This window comes from Formica exsecta, unplaced genomic scaffold (genome assembly GCF_003651465.1).
Source record: "Formica exsecta isolate Colony F162 unplaced genomic scaffold, ASM365146v1 scaffold384, whole genome shotgun sequence".
NCBI classification, from domain to species: domain Eukaryota; kingdom Metazoa; phylum Arthropoda; class Insecta; order Hymenoptera; family Formicidae; genus Formica; species Formica exsecta.
Window position 1 is genome coordinate 10,373 of NW_021851080.1, and position 17,607 is coordinate 27,979.

Sequence of the window (17,607 nt, forward strand, 5' to 3'; positions counted from 1 at the left end):
CGACCTTTAGCCGCGCGCCTGGTAGTGTGCGTGAGCGCTCCATCGCTACGGTGACGCACACTAACAGACGGGCGGCTCACTGACGTGCGTCCGGCTAAAAGTCGGCGCTGATTGACCAGACTTTATTCAATAATAACTCCTTTATTAAGCGTTATAGAAAAAAATGGTACAGGACTTTTCTGTTCAGTTTACTGTGCTCTACCTGCTCACGAGCGTTGTCAAGGGTGCTTTGGGACACCCTGTATATCTACATATGTATATACGTAAGTATAAAGTTCTTATAAAGTGGGCGCTTATTAGCCTTGTTGCATTACTGCTGTCACGAGAGGCCAGAAAGCATTTTCAGGCCGTATTTCGGCCGTAAGCGATACGCTAGAGGAACAAGGATAGCACGCGATTGTCGCTCCTTGTCTGACATTATCTCCCAACAATCGCATCCGTGTGCTCACCGTATCGGTGTTGTGCCTTCACGGACGCTACACACATACGCAATGAAAGAGAGACGAAGACAGCGCAATCATCTCTCTTTGTGAAACGATCAGTGTACTACCAGCATCGAAAAGTGAATGTAGCACGGATATGAACCAAAATCGAAAAGTGGATGTAGCACGGACATGAACCAATCGGCTGTTTTATCGGTTCCGAAAGTAGATGTGGCCATGTAGTTCCAGGCGGCGTAAAATGGATGTACGTGGTGCTAATGTACGATCTAGAAAAAGCGTTACACGAAAAACGGCAGCGTGGCGACTCTCATTCTTCTCTCTGATCTAAGGAGCAGCTCATGGGGAAATTTCCGTGGTAACATACTGACTGTTTGACAAAGAGAGATGATTGCGCTGTCTCCGTCTCTCTTTCATTGCGTATGTGTGTAGCGTCCGTGAAGGCACAAACACAGATACGTTGAGCACACGGATGCGATCGTTGAGAGATAAATCTAGACAAGGAGCGACAATCGCGTGCTATCCTTGTTCCTCTAGCGTATCGCTTACGGCCGAAATACGGCCCTCTGCTTATATACTGTACCAAAAAATTGACCCCAAAAAGTATGTATTACGTATGAGAAGTAAAATCTGCGCATGCGTGACTTAAGTAGGAATTAGTAGGAAAGAAGAGGATAGGAGCTGGATATATAATATGGCCGATGTGTACAGACGAAAAGTGTTTTTTTGTGTGTGTGCTGTATGAGCATGTGTTGTGTACATACTTTTCGGGGCCATGTATTTCGTAGGAGTTAGCGGTCTAGCAATATATAGAAGTCTGTGGGAAATTCCCACTGAGCGCGTCATGCGTCGCGTTACGAGGTAGCCAATAAAAACGTCTGTTTTATTGCATTATCTCCAACGCGACCTTCTTACGTGAGGCGTAGGTTTGGTTCGTTTGGTTGCTCGACATTCTCGCGTTCGCCATTGCTGGTCATGACCACCATGTCCACCGACACAGGACTGACATATGTAAGTTTAAACTTGTTATTCAAATGTTAAAGAAGATTGTTTATCCTAATATGCATTCTATCTTTTATATTATGATAGAAATATTGAAAATCTATCCCTTCTGTTTGACCACAACCCTTTACGACGAGGCGAGTTTTGCGTCTCTCAATTTTTCCAGATGTTTCGTTTGGTCTTAAAAACCCACTTTGTCTCAAGGGCTTTTCTGTTTGCAGGTAGATCTATTAATGTCCATGTCTCGTTTCTTACTGTTGGGAATTCGTGTGGATCGTGAAGTTCGGAAGCACAAGAAAGTCAGACAGTATGCGCGTGATAACTGTATCAAGCGACGCGGTAGCGTCGCGACATCAAGTATATATAAAAATTCGTTCCAGCTTGTCAACTGTTCGCCTATGTACAGGGGCCGCGACGCTACCAAGTAGCTTATCCGGAGTTTTACGTCTAATAAACTTTCGATTAAAATTCCGCAGGAACCAAGCCGTTAATCAAAAATCTAACGGCCCTTTCCTATACAATGTGGATGCAAGCTTTCGATTGCGACCAATTTGAATAAGATTGGTCAATGTGTATGTGCGTGCATACGTATATGATACGTATCAAGCGACGCGGTAGTCGCGGTACGCGATAGCATCGCGATGTCAAGATATAATAAGGTTAAGGTTATATAGCAAGAAATCGCGACGTCAAGATATAATAAGATTAAAGTTATATAGCAAGAAAATATATTTGGTTCTATCGAGTAAGTAGATTGAAATTTTGTATATATATCTGCTTATACATGTTTATTTATTGTTTTATAAGTATATTTCTTGATTATATCTGAATATTATCTAAATTATAGCGCTTATTTGCAGGATAAAGCAAAATCAATCAATCCTTTCAAGAAGGCGTATACTTTTATAGCTGGGATTTCTTCAGCTGGAATTGCATACGGTCTTATACCGTATGCAATTCTAGCTGAAGAGCTTTGCTAAACAGCGTAACATATTGGGTTATAGAGATTTGGCAGTAACAGACAGTAAGTACAATATAGTAGCACATATAAAACATTCAGTAGCACATATAAAACCAGAAATGTAAATTAAATTAAATCTTAAAATTCTGTTCTTTTCATTGCACACAGATAAAGGAAAGTGACCATAAAGTACTTAACTTCGAATGGACATAAAAACTGTCGAAGTAAAAGAAATATTTATTATTTATAATGGGGTAAGGGGAATCCTTGCTCTTATGTTAAGTGATTGAACTGAAGTTGAATTCAATGTGTTGAATAGCTTGAAATTTGTGACGGCGGAAGCAAAGTTGTACACCTAATAATTATAGCTTAAATTTATTTTCGGTATTCGTGTTTCACAAATTCTTAAAGTATGATATTATAGTAATACAAAAGTGAATGAATTTATAGGTGTAGTTAAAGTCGTGACGCGACGCGTGACGCGCTCAGTGGGAACGAACCCTAACTTATACAGGGTGTCCTATTTTAATGTCCCACCCCAAATAACTTTTTTATTTTTGATTGTAGGAAAAAATGTTTCAGACAAAAGTTGTATGGTTTCGAAGAGGACATAAGGTGGTGCCATTAGTTTGACCTTGAATAGTTGCTTGAAAGTCACGTGAAAGTCATCTTCAATTTCTTAAGTGGAACTACCTACTTTTCATTACATATTCTTCTAGCTTACATCGAGAGCTTTCCAAAACCCTATAATTAAGTACCTTTTCGTTAAGTACTTTTTAAGTTATAAGGCGAGATCAAAAGCACGAACCGGTCGGTCATGGCAAGATCAAAAGCACTGCGCGGAAAAAGAAAATTATTCGAATCAAGTAAATGCCCTAAATAAATATTCAATCTGTGATCTAAGAAAATTTTGTTGGGATAAAGAAAAATTTTCCTTATTCTAACGCACGTTAAGCCCGAATCACACTAGCGGCTTGCGGCTGCGATTGCGATTGCCTCAGCCAATCAGAAAGCACCAATTGCAAGTATGATTGGAGCGTAGCAAATCACAATCACAAACGCAATCGCAATCGCAGTTTTCCAAAACCCTATAATTAAGTACCTTTTCGTTAAGTACTTTTTAAGTTATAAGGCGAGATCAAAAGCACGAACCGGCCGGTCAAGGCAAGATCAAAAGCACTGCGCGGAAAAAGAAAATTATTCGAATCAAGTAAATGCCCTAAATAAATATTCAATTTGTGATCTAAGAAAATTTTGTTTGGATAAAGAAAAGTTTTCCTTATTCTAACGCACGTTACGTAGGACTTGCAGGACTTTTACATTTACTTTATTCTTGGCAGCGCATACGCACGTTAAAGAGCATCGATATTTTCTTGGCGAATGTAATATTTTGAGCATTTTTACGAAATTTTTTAGTAGTCCTGTAATTATGGCTGATTATCCGCCAAAACGAAATAGTCGACATGACTCGTACAAGCGACACTGCTTGCCTCGTATATACATTGACCACTTTCATCATAAATAAAGATCATATCGATTTTCTCTTCTTTCGAGTAATAAGGTATAATGGAAAAGTAAACTAATTTTCTTCGCTGTCACAATTTAGACTAGTACGGTGTAAGGAACATTTCTTATCTGAGACTATATTTCCATTGAATTCTAAATGTTCCACTGAAGTTTGTTTACATTTACATAAATGATCTGGTTATTGATTAATCTTTGTAGCTTAAATAAAGTAACACAAATCAAGGTCACACAAGAAACATAAATAAAAACACATTTCGATTTGATTGAATTTATGAAACCCCGAATATTCTATTTCGGAAACATTCGCAATAAATTTTCATTTTTCAACTTTTTTCATGTCCGTGACCTTGAATATCCATGACCATCGAAACGGTCTTGGAAAAGGCTTTAATCGTAGGTGTTCGAAAATGCATGGTTCCATTTAAAAATATGAAGATGACCTTCAAATCTCCTAAACACCTTCACCTGGAAAAAAAATGTTTATTTCTGCAAGATGTCCCCTCCCCTTGCCAAAAATGGTCGATTAAAACCGATTAAAACATAATCCGTTTTAATCGGTTTTAATCGATTTTAATCGGTTCAATCCGCGCCCGGATTAAAAAGTAATCGATTTTAATTCCGAACGAACTATAATCGGTTTTAATATCGCTTTCTCGGATTATTTTCAATCTGAAATTATTACATTGTAATCCATATTGTTGTCAATCCAAATAAACACGAATAATCGAATGGATATTGTGGCTGCAGTAGGTCGTCACATTAAGCACAATCCGCGATACAGTCCCATACAGCACAGAACATTGCAATTACATTGCAGTAATGTTACAATCTTGCTAGTTGCAATGTAATGTTGTTGAGATATTATTGGAACATGTAATTGTAATATTTCATGAGAATGTTACAACAACATTCCAAAAGCATTACAAAAACAGTTTTCAGTAACCGCTAGTTCGTTCGTTTACCGCTATACGGCGCCCGTTGCATTATATATCTCGCATTTAAGTTTCAGTCACGATGATTATATAAAGCTTGCAAAGAGCGGCTGGTAAGATTAAAGATATATAATTATTTTTATCAGTTTAATATACGATCCCGATACAGGGATGTCAGATATTGAACTGATTGTTCAATCGGACAAATAAATGTCCGAAAAAGTTAAAATTATCCGTTTATTGTTTACTTAAAATATAGTCTAATATCCATATAAATAAAATTTTAACATTTATGAATTAAATTATTTAACAACATTGCAGCAATATTTTGCAATGTTTCTGCAATGTTGCAATATTGCAGAAAAATGTTGCTGCAATATTGTTACAATCTTGCGGTACTGTATGGGTTGTAATTGCGTAAATTCACAATCATTTTTCTTATCTCTCTCTTGGATGTCTTTATATATTCTCAAAGTTTATCTATTAAATTTGAAGCGTTCTGTATATTTGTAGCAAGGCATTCCAATATTACAAATACATTGCACCGTAACATTATTGTAATCTTACATTGGTGCAGAAATCCCGATCAATTCGGATTACATTTTTTTAAATCCGTTTTAATCGACCATTTTCTTCAGGGAAGGAACTAGTTGAACCAGACTAGGACAAAAAGGTATGGCGCTTGAGGAAAGCGATGTATGGACTCAAGCAGAGTGGAAGAGCCTGGAACAAAAAGCTGAACGGAGTGCTGAAGGAGATGGGGTTGAAGCAATCCCAAGCAGATCTCATCTGTATCTATTATTGAAATACGAAGGTTTTGACTCTAATCCTGGGGATATACATTAATGATATGCTCATCTTAACAAACAATGATGCAACAATGGAGCAAATTAAGACTAAATTATCTACAAAGTTTCAGATGACAGATCTCGGCAAAGCACGACATCTTCTGAGTATCCGGATCACGAGAAATAATGAAACGGATGAGCTATGCCTCGACGAAACCTACATTCGCGGGATATTGGAAAAACACGGAATGGCGGATTGTAAACCTGTATCGACGCCATACGACCCAAACCAAAAATTGACCAAAGAGGAACAGCCAATGAACGAAACAGAAGCAAACAAGATGAAAAAAATTCCATACAGGGAAGCAGTAGGCAGCTTGCTTTATGCGAGTCAAGGACCCACTCGCATGTAATATTGCTGAAATACTGTAATGTTCAGAAATGGTACAAAAATATTTCATTAATATTTCAATTGTAACTTTGCATCCGAAATATATCAGAAATGTACCTACATCATGTTTTTTAAAATATTTCATTTGCAATATTTCTGAAATCTTTCAGAAAGCCCTTTTGTAACTAATATTAAGGTTATAGTTAATTTGCTTACCGCTATGCGGCGCGCTATTCACTATCTATCCCCATATTCAAATTTTTATCATGAGCGTATATAAAGCCTGCGAAATGCGGTTAATAATATTGTAATTATTTTTATCAGTTTAATTTCTGATGCGATTTCCGGACCGGGAAATTCAGATATTGAACAGATTTTTAGAAAACTCAGATTTTAGACACTCAGATGTTTGTGTTTTCCTCGGTCTCGGCTCTCTGTCTCGTTTCGGTCCAATTTGGTGAGTCTCTTTGTTACGCTTTTAATTTTCGTTTGGAAAAGAATTTATAATTAATTCTCTCCAGCTCAATAATGTCCGATCACATGGACATTATGCCATCTCTTAACGGCTGGAACCGTCGAGAGACTTGCTGTGAGGACGGGAGCGGTGATTGAATGTCGGGACACACGAGGTTTTTTGTCTATTAATCGGCTGAGGAAGATCCAAAGGAAGGGTCGAAACGTTTCAAGATCATTAAAGAAGATTTTTTAATTAATTTAACTTGGTGTATTGCGTTATTGCACCCGGCTCTTATTAGCCCGTTTCCTTTTAGTTTGTTATGCATAATTTTATGTTATAAGATAAAATAGTTAGCGACTCATGCGATGGTAATCACACGTCGGACGGTCAGCTGCGCCGGGCGCTCGCGGCGCGCCGCGCTGCTCTTGCCTGCCTTCTGTACTAGACGCGTGATTTGCTAACTATTTTTGCTCATAACTCAAAAATTACGCTTCAATTCAAATTTTGCTAAAGGAAAAATCGTCTTAGAATTGTATCAGGAATACATCACATTACGGACGGAAGGTTGTTCCGGAACACCCTGTATATCACATTAATGTGTTATTATATATTATTACTGTAATTGATTTTAGTTTTGCCGTCAAACAAATATCAGAAATACAAATACCAGTCTCGTGGATGTGACATATCGACATCATTTTCGGGTCTCATGAGACCTAACTTAGGATGTCTAAGTGGTCATTTTGTGACCAAAATTTACCGTCCTTATGACGTCAGTTTGCTACTTAAGATAAGTTTCAGAAATATTTCAGTAATATTACCGAAATATTGCTGAAATCTTTTGCATTTATAATGATTACAGACATTGAAACATTGAAGAAATGTTGCAGAAACGATCGTGAAATATTTGTATAATATTGTTGAAAGGTGTAATATTTTAAATAGAATATTGCAGCAATGTATCAGAAATATTACATGCCGAGTGGGAAACGAGACCGGACATCGCATATGCAGTAGGTTCGGTTAGTCGATTCTGCCAAGATCCAAAAAGAATACACTGGGTCGCGGTAAAGCGGATCTTCAGGTATCTGAGGGGAACTCTCTCTACAAAACTAGCCTTCAATAGCGGTGGCATCCGAAAAATTGAGGGTTATAGCGATTAGGACTGGGCAAACGAAGCCAATGATCACTGGAAATATCTTCAATTTCCAGTCGAGAGACTTGCTGTGAGGACGGGAGCGGTGATTGAATGTCGGGACACACGAGGTTTTTTGTCTATTAATCGGCTGAGGAAGATCCAAAGGAAGGGTCGAAACGTTTCAAGATCATTAAAGAAGATTTTTTAATTAATTTAACTTGGTGTATTGCGTTATTGCACCTGGCTCTTATTAGCCCGTTTCCTTTTAGTTTGTTATGCATAATTTTATGTTATAAGATAAAATAGTTAGCGACTCATGCGATGGTAATCACACGTCGGACGGTCAGCTGCGCCGGGCGCTCGCGGCGCGCCGCGCTGCTCTTGCCTGCCTTCTGTACTAGACGCGTGATTTGCTAACTATTTTTGCTCATAACTCAAAAATTACGCTTCAATTCAAATTTTGCTAAAGGAAAAATCGTCTTAGAATTGTATCAGGAATACATCACATTACGGACGGAAGGTTGTTCCGGAACACCCTGTATATCACATTAATGTGTTATTATATATTATTACTGTAATTGATTTTAGTTTTGCCGTCAAACAAATATCAGAAATACAAATACCAGTCTCGTGGATGTGACATATCGACATCATTTTCGGGTCTCATGAGACCTAACTTAGGATGTCTAAGTGGTCATTTTGTGACCAAAATTTACCGTCCTTATGACGTCAGTTTGCTACTTAAGATAAGTTTCAGAAATATTTCAGTAATATTACCGAAATATTGCTGAAATCTTTTGCATTTATAATGATTACAGACATTGAAACATTGAAGAAATGTTGCAGAAACGATCGTGAAATATTTGTATAATATTGTTGAAAGGTGTAATATTTTAAATAGAATATTGCAGCAATGTATCAGAAATATTACATGCCGAGTGGGAAACGAGACCGGACATCGCATATGCAGTAGGTTCGGTTAGTCGATTCTGCCAAGATCCAAAAAGAATACACTGGGTCGCGGTAAAGCGGATCTTCAGGTATCTGAGGGGAACTCTCTCTACAAAACTAGCCTTCAATAGCGGTGGCATCCGAAAAATTGAGGGTTATAGCGATTAGGACTGGGCAAACGAAGCCAATGATCACTGGAAATATCTTCAATTTCCAAGGAGGATCTATGGCCGGTATTCATAGTCCGTTCTTATATCCAAGATCGTCTTAAGTGTGGTTTTGAATCGTCTTAAGTAGAGTCCTAGATTATCAGAGAGGCGCCAACTTGTTCCACTTTCTGATTGGTCGATTAAATAGCCGCCATGTTAGAATACAAACATCACACATACAGCCTGAGAGCTGTCAATCAAATATGGTTGTGTTAATATTAAAAGTTTAAATAAGTGCATATATTATAATTTCTTGTTACCACGGTAAGTAGAAATGTCTTATATATGTTATATATGAAGAAATTAAGCTGCACATATTTAAAACATATACATGTATATATGTGTGTATATATATAAGCACTACTGACATTTGTGTCTTAAGATGGCGGCGGTGGGCATGGTGGGGATAGAGTTGGCGCCTCTCTGATAATCTAGGACTCTAGTCTTAAGATTCCATTCAACCAATGAAATGGCCGCATAGCATCTTAGGACCGTACTTAAGACGATCTTGAATATAAGAACGGACTATGAATACTGACCTATATCGTGGCAAAGCAAGAAGCAACGGACTGTAGCTTTATCCACTACAGAGGCCGAATATATGGCACTATCTTCAAGCAGTCAAGAGGCATTATGGTTACGTTTGCTAGCTAAGGAATTGGATCTCGACGCTGTTACATCGGGAGTAACAATTTTCTGCGACAATAAAGGAGCTATCGACTTTGCCCAGAATAGCGGATATCGTCCCAGGACAAAGCATATAGATACCAGGCACTACTTCCTCCGGGAATATGTGGCGAAAGCCTATACAGCACTGAAGTTTGCAACAACATTGCTGCAACATTGCAATATTGCATATTGCAGTGTAATGTTGCAGAAATATTGCAAAGACATTGTTTTACAATATAACTTTAGCAATGTTACAGCAACATTCCAACATTCTTACAAAAAGAGCCTGCGCGCATCTGATGGCAGATTGACAGCAGAAATCGAGCAGTTTCTAGACATTTATATAAAATGGTACATTTAAATGGATTTAAACATTTAAAGAGTCTCGATTCCAAGTAGCAAAATGACAGTAAATTTTGGTCACAAAATAACCAATTAGACGTCCTAAAATTAGATCTCATAAAATTCAAAAATGACGTCAATAGTTGATATGTCACATGGGGATTCGAGCGACACCTGTGAAAGTGAGAACACGTGCCTTGAGTGCCTCTTGTTAATTTGTTCGATAGCAACTATAATTGCCTTTTTCAAGTGCCTCTGCTTCACCAGCACCCATACAGCACTGAAGCTTGCAACATTGCTGCAACATTGCAATATTGCATATTGCAGTGTAATGTTGCAGAAATATTGCAAAGACATTATTTTACAATATAACTTTAGCAATGTTACAGCAACATTCCGAAAATATTACAAAAAAAGTATTCGATAATCGCTAGTTCATTCGTTTACCGCTATGCGGCGCATGTTGCGCTATCTATTCCGCATTTAATTTTTAGTCACGATGATTATATAAAGTTTACAAAGAGCGGCTAGTAAGATTAAAGATATAATAAATATTTTTATTAGTTTAAGTTGTATGATATGACCCCAACACAGGGGACTCAGACATTGAACTAAAAATTCTTTTAATAGTTTCCATTTTTATATAAAATCAAAATTTTGATAATAATTTTCTAATATGCAAGATACTTCAGATTTTAATAATAGGCCTAATTTCTTATAATTTTTTTCATATGTAAGTATATTATTATCGATAAATATACATAAAGTATTATTGCATATATATTATATTGCTATGTTGCTGCAATATTATATTGCAATATTTTTGTAGGCGGACATTTTATTGTTGCTGCAATATCATAACAACACTGCAGCAATATTTTGCAATGTTTCTGCAATGTTGCAATATTGCAGAAAATTGTTGCTGCAACGTTGTTACAATCTTGCGGTGCTGTATGGGAGGAAGTATCAATGTAAAATTCATTCCAATCGAGGATATGACAGCAAATGCCCTAACCAAGGGCATTTACGGATGTTATTGAACCCGATTAGGGGTGACGTGTAAACGTAGTCACAGTCATTCCATTCTTCAGAGGAATAGCTGTGAGCTCTGTTACACGGCACCCTTAATCGGGTTTAATAACATCCGTAGTTGTAAAACTGGCCAATCACAGTTATTCCTCTGAAGAATGGAATGACTGTGATTGGCCAGCCTTGGAACTACGGATGTTATTAAACCCGATTAGGGGTGACGTGTAACAGAGCTCTATGTTCTAAGGCCCAAACCATAGACATAGTACATCTAGATCGAGTGTTGAGGAGTGGGGGCCAAGGTGCACGTAGAAAAGGACATACTCTGTTCCGTGCTCCTTGTGTTTTCTCTCACTCGCATATAGCATAGCGAAAGAGTACGCTATGCTACGTGCAAGCGAGAGAGAACGCAAGGGGCACGAAACAGAGTGTCCTTTTCTACGTGCACCTTGGCCCCCACTCCTCAACACTCGGTCTAGATATTAGAGATGAGCTAAATAGTTATTTTTTTGTAACGGTTACGACGATTATCGTTACTCACAAATAACTGATCATTTAAACAGTTATTTTATAACAGTTATTTTAGGAGTTTGAAACAAGAAATTAAATTTCGACATATAGATTGCCATCGCCACAGGTCACAGGATCATTTAAAACTGGGCCGTGACGTCTCTAAAGCCCGTATCAGACTACGCATTGAAGATTGAGATTCAAGATTCGAGATTGAAATTTGACCAATCAGGACAAAGAAATTTTAGTCCCTTTTGTTCTAATTAGTCAAATTCCAATCTTTAATCTTCAATCTTCAATTTTCAATGCGTAGTCTGATACGGGCTTAAGGCTTTTCTCTGCTGCAGGATAGAAAAGTTCTCGAGTCTTTAGAAATTTTCTATTCTGCAGCCAATCAACACGTTTGTCGTACGACAAATGTAATATCGGCCTTATGGCTTCTTCACACAGGATGCGGAAACGCTTGCCGCGCGGCAAAAGGCGACGCGGTAGTCAATCAACTTACAACTTTTCTATTAGAGCGAAAAATTGATTGGCTACCGCGTCGTCTTTTGCCGCGGCAAGCGTTTCCGCGTCCTGTGTGCAGAAGCCATTAGAGAATATTTTATCTGTCGTAAGTTAAATGTGCCGATTGGCTATTGGATAGGGAATTTCTAGAATCTTAAGAAAAAATTTTTAAGACATTCCAAAATGACGAATAAAGTGACTGCGTTCCGATATTCACTGCCAGGACTGTATTCCGATTCCCCACCCGGGTGCACCCGATATTGTATGTGTTCGAAAATAGGTTTAGTTACTGCCGGACTTCCGTTTGTTCTCTCGGTGAGTGAACATCGTTTATCGTTTTTCGAGAGTTTTTGAGTGATTTCATCATAATCATTAAGTGAGTCTCCGAGTCCGTGATCGGTCTCGGCGGATTATCCCGTCACGCACGAATCGTTCCTGCCGGCCGCTTCACGTCCCATACAGCACAGAACATTGCAGTAATGTTACAATTTTGCTAGTTGCAATGTAATGTTGTTGAGACATTATTGGAACATGTAATTGTAATATTTCATGAGAATGTTACAGCAACATTCCAAAAGCATTACAAAAACAGTTTTCAGTAACCGCTAGTTCGTTCATTTACCGCTATACGGCGCCCGTTGCATTATATATCTCGCATTTAAGTTTCAGTCACGATGATTATATAAAGCTTGCACAGAGCGGTTAGTAAGATTAAAGATATATAACTATTTTTATCAGTTTAATATACGATCCCAATACAGGGAATTCAGATATTGAACTGATTGTTCAATCGGACAAATAAATGTCCGAAAAAGTTAAAATTATCCGTTTATTGTTTATTTAAAATGTTAAAATAGAGTCTAATATCCATATAAATAAAATTTTAACATTTATGAATTAAATTATTTAATTATTATCATGATGATAATGATGTTAATTAAATAACAGAAAATTGTTTAATAGTTTCCATTCCTATATATATAAAACCAAAAAGTTGATAATAATTTTTTAATATGCAGAATACTTCGGATTTAAATAGATAAACCTTGAGAATATATAAAGACATCCAAGAGAGACGAGAAAAAACTCGTAATTGCGTAAATTCACAATCTTCTTTCTTATCTCTCTCTTGGATGTCTTTATACCCATTCAGCACCGCAAGATTGTAACAACATTGCAGCAACGTTTTTCTGCAATATTGCAACATTGCAGAAACATTGCAAAATATTGCTGCAGTGTTGTTATGATATTGCAGCAACAATAAAATGTCCGCCTACAGAAATATTGCAATATAATATTGCAGCAACATAGCAATATAATATATATGCAATAATACTTTATGTATATTTATCGATAATAATATCCTTACATATGAAAAAAATAATAAGAAATTAGGCCTATAAGAGTCAGGATCTAGTGTGTATACAGATTTTCTGTATTATAATAACAAAATTATAAAATGTAAATTTTTCGGTGCACATTCGACTTCCTTCAGTGACAGAGAATATCTAAGAGAAATAAGAAACAACTGAATTTGCAATTGTGTAAATTTACAATATCTTTGTATCCGAAATATTCAGATATCCAAATGCAAAAAGATCGTGGTGGATTACGCATACAACGAGTTTTTTTCATATCTCTCTTGTCTTTATATAATTTCAAAATTTATTTATTAAAATCTGAAGTATCTTGCATATTAGAAAATTATTATCAATTTGCAGCAATGTTGTTGCAAGCTTCAGTGCAGTATGGATATATTCTCAAAGTTTATCTATTAAATTTGAAACGTTCTGTATATTTGTAGCAAGGCATTCCAATATTACAAATACATTGCACCGTAACATTATTGTAATCTTACATTGTAATATTTCTAAGGGCGGAGATTTCAACGTTGCCGCAGGCTTGCAGTAACATTGCAGAAACATTTCGCAACTTCTATGCAATATTACAATGTTTCAATGCAAGGTCTATGCAACATTCCTGCAATCTTTCGGTGCTGTATGGGGTGCAATTCGGTTTTCTCGGCTTCATCGGCCTTTTTGGCCAGATTAGCGCCGTCTCGTAAGTACGACCACGGCCATATTGCCTTATAGGATAAACTGCGTATTAATTCACGTTACTTCGCACATACACGTGCAGTCATTCTATAATAATGGAGGTCACAATAGATGATCCTCCCGTCGTCACCACCCAAGACTCGCCTCTCTCCACGAGGAAAAATAGCAACGAAGACGTTGCTGACCAAGTACGCGACATAATTTACCGCAGTCGCAAGAGGAATTTAGCATCAACATTGAGAAGCCCTCTCCCCCCCCCCAAAAGATCATTCTTGGAATCTATCAGTAAACAAGATCCCCGTCTTCAAAATAAATACGGTCTCAATATTAAACCTCCGTATACAGTACACATTGAAAAATCTATCCACAGACTCCCTTCCGTTACACAGGTATGGAATTCTGAAACCAAAGAAACAAATAACAACAACGTTAACACAGGTACCGATAAATCAGACTATAACATTGTTAATTCGAGTCAAAAATCAACTACAGGTTCTTATGGTATTATAGCGTTTGCCAAACGCATCACTAGATATATTGATAACTTTTTGACCGCTTACGACCTAAAAACAATTGGGAAAAATAAGTTCTCGGTTACCTTTACCAATGGCAACTCAGCAAATAAATTTTGTGACGTTTTTAACGGTAAATCTAGCACTATCTTCCCAAATGAAGCTTGGATAGCTTACGTGCCCAATTATAAGGTCATCAGACAATTTATTGTCAGGGGAGTGGACGATGATGACTCTCCGGAGGACATTATAAAGCACTTACGTCCGCCTCCTGACTGGAATATCCAATGGCAACCCCCTTTTGAAGCCACAAGGCTTAAAAAATCAAGTCGCACACAAAATAAAGATAATACTCATGTCATTATGTATATAGAGTCTGATTCATATGTTATCCGTTTCAGAACAACAACAGTTCCTCCAAGTGTTATCTACATGGAGAAAAGACTTCATCTGATCCCCTTTGTTGAAAAAGTTAAAAGATGTCAGAAGTGCCAAAGGTTCGGACACGTGGCAAAGATTTGCCGGACTCCGGATAAAAATGCAGTATGCCAGCGCTGTGGTAAGATTACTTCTTCACATGGCGATAATAATTCTAATAATAATAACGAGTCATGCTCGGCTGAAAAACCATTATGCATTAACTGTAAGAGGCACAATTTGTCGGACTCTGTTGCCGAGCACGAAGCATCCTCTAACTCATGTCCCATATTTAAAAAACAAAGGAAATTAAAAAAACTTATGGCTTATTACAATATATCACATTTGGAAGCCATAGAAATGATTGCGAATCCAAAATCTCAATAACCATCCTTTGAAGAGCCATTACCTCTCTCACATCCCCCGCACTGGATCCCCCTCCCTACCCTGGGTGAATTCCTCCCTTACGCTCTCCCAAAAACATACGCGGAAGCCGGAACCAGAAACAACCACTCTAATTATCTTAATACTAACGTTAACCCGGTGGTCAAGAAAAATTACTTTGCTAATAAAACAAATTCTCTACATATTACAAATAATCTTGAAAGACAAGAAATTAGACTCAAATATAAAAACCAAAACCCTCTCTCAAATAAACTTATCGCTGCAAATCTTCCCCCCTACTCTATCGATTCACATCCCGAGCCTGATCCGGACCCCGATCCTATTCCCACTAAAACCAATCAAATATCACACATCCACAAACACTGCATAAATTCTCTCTTTTCTCCTCCTCCCCCAAATAACCACTCCATACTTTCTCCACATTCGGAAATCCTTAACCATTGGATTCGAGAATGCCAAGATAAGTTTTCCTCAATTAAATCAATACATACAGATATTTTGACAGAAATGGGAATCCTTCTCAATAACGCTATTTGCGCATGACGTATACCTACAGTACCCCCTCACTTCTGAAATAATTTCTTTGCATGACGTCCATTAATATACTCCAATGGAATTGTCGTACAATGCGTAGGAGAACACCAGAACTCGCCTACTTGCTTGACAAACACAATGCTGACATTGTCACATTGTGCGAAACTAGGCTAAATGAACAATTCCGTCCTAATATAAACAACTACGATATATACTCATATGATCGCAATCGTCAAGGAGGAGGTGTTGCTATCCTCTTGAGGAAGAACCTCAGATTTACTCAGATAGTTGATGAGAATATCAATCATATATGCAATACGTAACAATATCGAGCATATCATAGGGAAGATCTGGCTCAGTTCAGAGAAATCTATATTCGTCTGTTCACTTTATAGCCCTCCGCAAGGCAGTAATTGTCCGCATACGGAGCCCCAAGCATGGCTATCCTTGCTTCGGTACTGCACTAGCTTTAATCCTATTGTCATCTGAGGTGACGTTAATGGAAAAAGCGCGCTCTGGACCCCAGGGGTATTGGGTCCAGACTCAGAGGGAAACAGGCTTGAGAACGCAATTTCGCAACTTGACCTTTCATGTCTCAATGACGGCAACTATACCTGGGCTTCGGCAGACTTCTCATCTACTTCTGCTCTCGATATTACCCTTACATCTTTGTCTATCGCCACCAAATGTTCATAGAATGTTTTCGGGGAGAGTTATGGCAGCGACCATTTCCCTATTATAATAACTATATCAGACGTTTGTCTCAATCCGTCCTTCGGCCGTCCTGCGTTCTCTACCGCCAAGGTAGACTGGCGCATGTTCCAATGTGAGTGTTCCAGGTTTGTTGATCGGTTCCGTGGCTTCAGTAATAATCTGAATAATGACTACAATGAATTAGTCAGTGCAATCCACCTAGCGCTAACAACTGCGGGTGCAAAAAAACAGTCATCTAAAGGCCTTAGGAAAAAACCTCCCACAACATGGTGGGACGATGAATGCAATGATCCCACACGGAACATGACATCCATTGGACGTCCATATAACCTCCATAACTCCATGCGACATCTATCTCCACAGTGGATATTGTATAGATTTCTAATAGAAATCCATATTATCTCCATGGTAGATGTCGTATATAAATCCATCATGGATGTCCATGAGACATCTGTTATGGATGTATGATAGATTTATACAAGTATGTTTCTAATAAAACAAAATTTAATTTTTATTTAAGTATTATTTAAAATTCTCAGCTAATGTTTTGAGAGTATACTTAAAAATGTGTAATATTATATATTCTATTTTTAATTTATATACAATCTAAATTTTTATTAAAATTTTTTACTAAACTAAAATATAATTAACAAAATTTTAATGCAAAACAAAAAATTTTTTTCATACCAAATTTTTTAAACAGTCCATAATATATAATGTCATCAATTTATTATTAAACAAAGAAAATTCTTAATTTATAGATTAAAATTAGAGATAACTGTAATTATTCATATTATATTCCTCACAGCACATCAACATCCCAATGAAATTACACCTTAAATTGTAAGATGGTAACATTCTACGGAAATTAATAAACCTGCCATTAACTTTTAGTAACTTGAAAATTCGTCTAAATTTATTCCATTAACATCTCGGGGACCTTGCGCGTAACGTTTTATTAATATTCATACAACATGCCAGAAAAAAAACTTAATCTCCTAATATTATTTTTAATAAGGAACCCTTGCAAAAAAATATTATATTGCCAAAAATCGATTAAACACTATCGGTTTTCAACAGCTTTCAATCGTTTTTTCACCAATCATTGAATAGTT

General features: G+C 37.3%; 1 long non-coding RNA gene across 1 annotated transcript; it reads left to right on the forward strand.

Moving 5' to 3' along the window:
• Positions 1-2,830: 2,830 nt before the first annotated feature.
• Positions 2,831-10,555, forward strand: LOC115239521. Its single transcript, XR_003884645.1, has 3 exons — positions 2,831-2,864; positions 9,951-9,957; positions 10,546-10,555. It is a non-coding gene; the product is annotated as an uncharacterized LOC115239521 (long non-coding RNA).
• Positions 10,556-17,607: the final 7,052 nt, after the last annotated feature.